The 6,128-nt window shown below is 54.4% G+C and overlaps 3 non-coding genes and 1 pseudogene across 3 annotated transcripts; all 4 read right to left on the bottom strand.

The window, feature by feature from the left end:
- Positions 1 to 248: 248 nt before the first annotated feature.
- On the bottom strand, positions 249 to 367 carry LOC147189311 (5S ribosomal RNA). Its single transcript, XR_015098271.1, has one exon. It is a non-coding gene; the product is annotated as a 5S ribosomal RNA (ribosomal RNA).
- A 3,717-nt stretch (positions 368 to 4,084) lies between these two features.
- LOC147189312 (5S ribosomal RNA) lies at positions 4,085 to 4,203 on the bottom strand (annotated as a pseudogene).
- Positions 4,204 to 4,566: 363 nt separating this feature from the next.
- Positions 4,567 to 4,685, bottom strand: LOC147189313 (5S ribosomal RNA). Its single transcript, XR_015097910.1, has one exon. It is a non-coding gene; the product is annotated as a 5S ribosomal RNA (ribosomal RNA).
- Positions 4,686 to 5,049: 364 nt separating this feature from the next.
- LOC147189314 (5S ribosomal RNA) lies at positions 5,050 to 5,168 on the bottom strand. The gene has a single exon (XR_015097830.1). It is a non-coding gene; the product is annotated as a 5S ribosomal RNA (ribosomal RNA).
- Between the last annotated feature and the right edge of the window lie 960 nt (positions 5,169 to 6,128).

A 6,128-nucleotide genomic window follows, 5' to 3' on the forward strand; every position in this document is an offset into this window, starting at 1 on the left:
GGGCCCGCTCCCGTGGTGGTTTGAGCGTTCAGCCTGTCAGGCTCGCATACGGTCCGCTGCGAGCACGCAGCTCCTCGGTACTTGATGTCTGTTGCAAAAATTTGCTTTTCCAGCAGAGGTGCAACACATCAATAAGAGATTTAAAAATGTCAGTTCAACGTTGTGGCTCTCCCAGTTAAGGCTGAGGTGAAAAAAGTGGAGAAAAGGAAGCGCGAAATAACGTGAAAGAGTGTTCACGTGGGTGCAAAAGCTTACAGCACCTGGTATTCCCAGGCGGTCTCCCATCCAAGTACTAACCAGGCCCAACCCTGCTTAGCTTCCGAGATCGGACGAGATCGGGCATTCTCAGGGTAGTATGGCCGTAAAAGGAGAAAATGTGAAAATTGTCCCCTTTATAGCTGACAGGGAACTTCCGGCCCCTTGAGTCGTCACCTTACCGTGGTGGAGGGGTTTGTGTGTCCCAATGATCCTAGGAGCTAAGTTGTCTGGGGCTTCATGCCCCTGGGAGGGTCACCCATGGCAAACAGGTTCTGGGTGAGGGGCCAGACAAAGCACGGCTCAAAGACCCTTATGATCAGAAAAATATATGGACCAAGGTTTCCCTTGCCCGGACGCGGGTCACCGGGGCCCCCCTCTGGAGCCAGGCCTGGAGGTGGGGCTCGTTGGCAAGCGCCTGGTGGCCGGGCCTACACCCATGGGGCCCGGCCGGGCACAGCCCGAAGAAGCAACGTGGGGCCCCCTTCCCATGGGCTCACCACCCATGAGAGGGGCCAAAGGGGTCGGGTGCAATGTGAGCTGGGCGGCAGCCAAAGGCGAGGACCCTGGCGGTCAGATCCTCGGCTGTTGGGACATGGAATGTCACCTCTCTGGCAGGGAAGGAGCCCGAGCTGGTGTGTGAGGCAGAGAATTTCCGACTGGATATAGTCGGACTTGCCTCCACACACAGCCTGGGTTCTGGTACCAGTTCTCTCGAGAGGGGTTGGACTCTCTTCCACTCTGGAGTTGGTCACGGTGAGAGGCGCAGAGCAGGTGTGGGCATACTCATTGCCCCCCGGCTCAGTGCCTGTACATTGGGGTTCACACCGGTAGACGAGAGGGTTGCCTCCCTCCGCCTTCGGGTGGGTGGACGGGTCCTGACTGTTGTTTGTGCATATGCACCAAACAGCAGCTCAGTATACCCACCCTTTTTGGAGTCCTTGGAGGGTGTGCTGGAGAGTACTCCTGCTGGGGACTCCCTTGTTCTGCTGGGGGACTTCAATGCTCACATGGGCAATGACAGTGAGACCTGGAGGGGCGTGATTGGGAGGAACGGCCCCCCCGATCAGAACTCGAGTGGTGTTTTGTTATTGGACTTCTGTGCTCGCCACGGATTGTCCATAACGAACACCTTGTTCAAACATAAGGGTGTCCATATGTGCACTTGGCACCAGGACACCCTAGGCCGCAGTTCGATGATCGACTTTGTAGTTGTATCATAGGATTTGCGGCCGCATGTTCTGGACACTCGGGTGAAGAGAGGGGCGGAGCTGTCAACTGATCACCACCTGGTGGTGAGTAGGCTCCGATGGTGGGGGAAGATGCCGGTCCGTCCTGGCAGACCCAAACGTATTGTGAGGGTTTGTTGGGAGCGTCTGGCGGAATCCCCTGTCAGAAGGAGTTTCAACTCCCACCTCCGACAGAGCTTTTCCCATGTTCCGGGGGAGGCGGGGGACATTGAGCCCGAGTGGACCATGTTCCGTGCCTCTATTGTTGAGGCGGCCAATCTGAGTTGTGGCCGTAAGGTGGTTGGTGCCTGTCGTGGCGGCAACCCCCGTACTCGCTGGTGGACACCAGCAGTAAGGGATGACGTCAAGCTGAAGAAGGAGTCCTATCAAGCCTTTATGGCCTGTGGGACCCCAGAGGCAGCTGATGGGTATCGACTGGCCAAGCGGAACGCAGCTTCGGTGGTCGCCGAGGCAAAAACCGGAGCGTGGGAGGAGTTCGGTGAGGCCATGGAAGCCGACTTCCGGACGGCTTCGAGGAAATTCTGGTCCACCATCCAACGTCTCAGGAGGGGGAAGCAGTGCACCACTAACACTGTGTACAGTGGGGATGGGGTGCTGCTGACTTCGACTCGGGACGTTGTGAACCGGTGGGCAGAGTACTTGGAAGACCTCCTCAACTCCACCAACACGCCTTCCTTGGAGGAAGCAGAGCCTGGGGACTCTGAGGTGGGCTCTCCTATCTCTGTGGTTGAAGTCACCGATGTGGTTAAAAAGCTCCTCGGTGGCAAGGCCCCAGGGGTGGATGAGATCCGCCCGGAGTTCCTCTAGGCTCTGGATGTTGTGGGGCTGTCCTGGTTGACACGCCTCTGCAACATCGCGTGGTCAACAGGGAGAGTGCCTCTGGATTGGCAGACCGGGGTGGTAGTCCCTCTTTTTAAAAAGGGGGACCGGAGGGTGTGTTCCAACTACAGAGGGATCACACTCCTCAGCCTCCCTGGTAAGGTCTATTCAGGGGTGCTGGAGAGGAGGGTCCGTCAGGAAGTCGAGCCTCAGATTGAGGAGGAGCAGTGTGGTTTTCGTCTCGGCCGTGGAACAGCGGACCAGCTCTACACCCTTAGCAGGGTCCTCGAGGGTATGTGGGAATTCGCCCAACCAGTCTACATGTGTATTGTGGACTTGGAGAAGGCGTTTGACCATGTCCCTCGGGGAGTTCTGTGGGGGGTGCTTCGTGGGTATGGGGTACCGAACCCCCTGATACGGGCGGTTCGGTCACTATACCACCGATGTCAGAGTCTGGTTCGCATTGCCGGCAGTAAGTCGGAATCGTTTCCAGTGGGGGTAGGACTCCGCCAAGGCTGCCCTTTGTCGCCGATTCTGTTCATAACCTTTATGGACAGAATTTCTAGGCGCAGCAGAAGCGTTGAGGGGGTCCGTTTTGGGGGCCTCAGTATTGCATCCCTGCTTTTTGCAGATGATGTGGTGCTGTTGGCTCCTTCAAACAGGGCTCTCCAACTCTCACTGGAGCGTTTCGCAGCCGAGTGTGAAGCGGCTGGGATGAAGATCAGCACCTCCAAATCTGAAACCATGGTCCTCAGTCGGAAAAGGGTGGAGTGCCCCCTCCGGGTCGGGGAGGAGATCTTGCCCCAAGTGGAGGAGTTCAAGTATCTTGGGGTCTTGTTCACGAGTGGGGGCAGGAGGGAGCGAGAGATCGACAGGCGGATCGGTGCAGCGTCTGCTGTGATGCGGACGTTGTATCGGTCTGTTGTGGTGAAGAAGGAGCTGAGCCAAAGGGCGAAGCTCTCAATTTACCGGTCGATCTATGTTCCAACCCTCATCTATGGTCACGAGCTATGGGTCGTGACCGAAAGAACGAGATCCCGGTTACAAGCGGCCGAAATGAGTTTTCTCCGCAGGGTGTCCGGGCTCTCCCTTAGAGATAAGGTGGGAAGCTCGGTCATCCGGGAGGGGCTCAGAGGCGAGCCACTTCTCCTCCACATCGAGAGGAGCCAGATGAGGTGGCTTGGGCATCTGATTCGGATGCCTCCTGAGCGCCTCCCTGGTGAGGTGTTCCGGGCATGTCCCACCGGGAGGAGACCCCGAGGAAGACCCAGGACACGCTGGAGAGACTATGTCACCCAGCTGGCCTGGGAACGTCTCGGGATCCCCCGGGGAGAGCTGTAAGAAGTAGCTAGGGAGAGGGAAGTCTGGGCTTCCCTGCTAAAGCTGTTGCCCCCGCGACCCGGCCCCGGATAAGCGGTAGATGATGGATGGATGGAGGGAACTTCCGAGTCGGGGGCGGAGTGGTGGGGTGAATTTTTTTCATTTATTAACCTCCTCCCGAGTGCACGAAGGAGGGGCCCGCTCCCGTGGTGGTTTGAGCGCTCAGCCTGTCAGGCTCGCATACGGTCCGCTGCGAGCACGCAATTCTTCGGTACTTGATGTCTGTTTGAAAGTGTGCTTTTCCAGCAGAGGTGCAACACATCAATAAGAGATTTAAAAATGTCAGTTCAACGTTGTGGGTCTCCCAGTTAAGGTTGAGGTGAAAAAATGGAGAAAAGGAAGCGCGAAATAACGTGAAAGACTGTTCACGTGGGTGCAAAAGCTTACAGCACCTGGTATTCCCAGGCCGTCTCCCATCCAAGTACTAACCAGGCCCAACCCTGCTTAGCTTCTGAGATCGGACGAGATCGGGCATTCTCAGGGTAGTATGGCCGCAAGCGAGGGAAAACGTGAAAATTGTCCCCTTTATAGCAGACAGGGCACTTCCGGGTCGGGGGTGGAGTGCTGGGGTGATTTTTTTTCATGTTATCACCTCCTCCCGAGTGCACGAAGGAGGGGCCCGCTCCCGTGGTGGTTTGAGCGCTCAGCCTGTCAGGCTCGCATACGGTCCGCTGCGAGCACGCAGCTCCTCGGTACTTGATGTCTGTTGCAAAAGTGTGCTTTTCCAGCGGAGGTGCAACACATCAATAAGAGATTTAAAAATGTCAGTTCAACGTTGTGGCTCTCCCAGTTAAGGCTGAGGTGAAAAAGTGGAGAAAAGGAAGCGCGAAATAACGTGAAAGAGTGTTCACGTGGGTGCAAAAGCTTACAGCACCTGGTATTCCCAGGCGGTCTCCCATCCAAGTACTAACCAGGCCTGACCCTGCTTAGCTTCCGAGATCGGACGAGATCGGGCGTTCTCAGGGTAGTATGGCCGTAAGCGAGAAATGAAGTGAAAATTGTCCCCTTTATAGCTGACAGGGCACTTCCGGGTCGGGGGCGGAGTGGTGGGGTGAATTTTTTTCATTTATTCACCTCCTCCCGAGTGCACGAAGGAGGGGCCCGCTCCCGTGGTGGTTCGAGCGCTCAGCCTGTCAGGCTCACATATGGTCCGCTGCGAGCACGCAGCTCCTCGGTACTTGATGTCTGTTGCAAAAGTGTGCTTTTCCAGCGGAGGTGCAACACATCAATAAGAGATTTAAAAATATCAGTTCAACGTAGTGGGTCCCCCAGTTAAGGCTGAGGTGAAAAAAGTGGAGAAAAGGAAGCGCGAAATAACGTGAAAGAGTGTTCACGTGGGTGCAAAAGCTTACAGCACCTGGTATTCCCAGGCGGTCTCCCATCCAAGTACTAACCAGGCCCGACCCTGCTTAGCTTCCGAGATCGGACGAGATCGGGCGTTCTCAGGGTAGTATGGCCGTAAGCGAAAAAAGAAGTGAAAATTGTCCCCTTTATAGCAGACAGGGCACTTCCGGGTCGGGGGGGCGGAGTGGTGGGGTGAATTTTTTTCATTTATTCACCTTCTCGCGAGTGCACGAAGGAGGGGCCCGCTCCCGTGGTGGTTTGAGCGCTCAGCCTGTCAGGCTCGCATACGGTCCGCTGCGAGCACGCAGCTCTGCGGTACTTGATGTCTGTTTGAAAGTGTATGGCAAGCCATTTGAGCATTTATTCCTGATGTCAAACATAAGTGTGTTACACTAGTTCGATCTCTTTCAGCACTAGTTCGACACTCGGCCACACTAGTGACACCGAATGTCGAACTAGTTGCACAGAAATCCTCACTAGCCACTCATTTTTGGCAACTAGTGCCACTTTTGTCCAACTAGTGCTGACAAAATTCTAACTAGTGACACCTGGAAGCACACAAGCAGAGGGAACTCCCCAGCTAGTCAGCTTTTTTATGCCCTAGTGGCCCACTAGACCAAACTAGTGAGGTTCAAAGTCTTACTAGTTTACTAGTAAGGTTTAAAAGGTGTTAACATGTTAACTAGTGAAACGTGGATTGTTCTAACATGTTAACTAGTGGCCTATGATTTTCTGCACTAGTTAACTAGTGGGAGCTGAAATATCCACTAGTTAACTAGTGGAGTATAAAACATTGATAGTACACTAGTTTAAGACCGTTAAAGCCTTGATAACCAACTAGTGAGTCCAAAAATGTTACTTGCTCACCAGTGATGCCCCAAATATCCACTAGTTCCACTAGTGCGACATTTTGACTTCACTAGTTTGACTAGTGAAGTCAAAATGTCGCACTAGTGGATGTCACCCTACTCACTAGTCAACTAGTTAAATGGTCGTTTGATTTAACTAGTTAACTAGTGATGGCAAAATGTTCACTTGTACAACATGTGAAACACTAATGGCTCACTGGTCACACTAGTT

This window comes from Hippocampus guttulatus, chromosome 20 (assembly GCF_054856545.1).
Source record: "Hippocampus guttulatus isolate MCC_2025c chromosome 20, RoL_Hgut_1.0, whole genome shotgun sequence".
Taxonomy (NCBI): Eukaryota; Metazoa; Chordata; class Actinopteri; order Syngnathiformes; family Syngnathidae; genus Hippocampus; species Hippocampus guttulatus.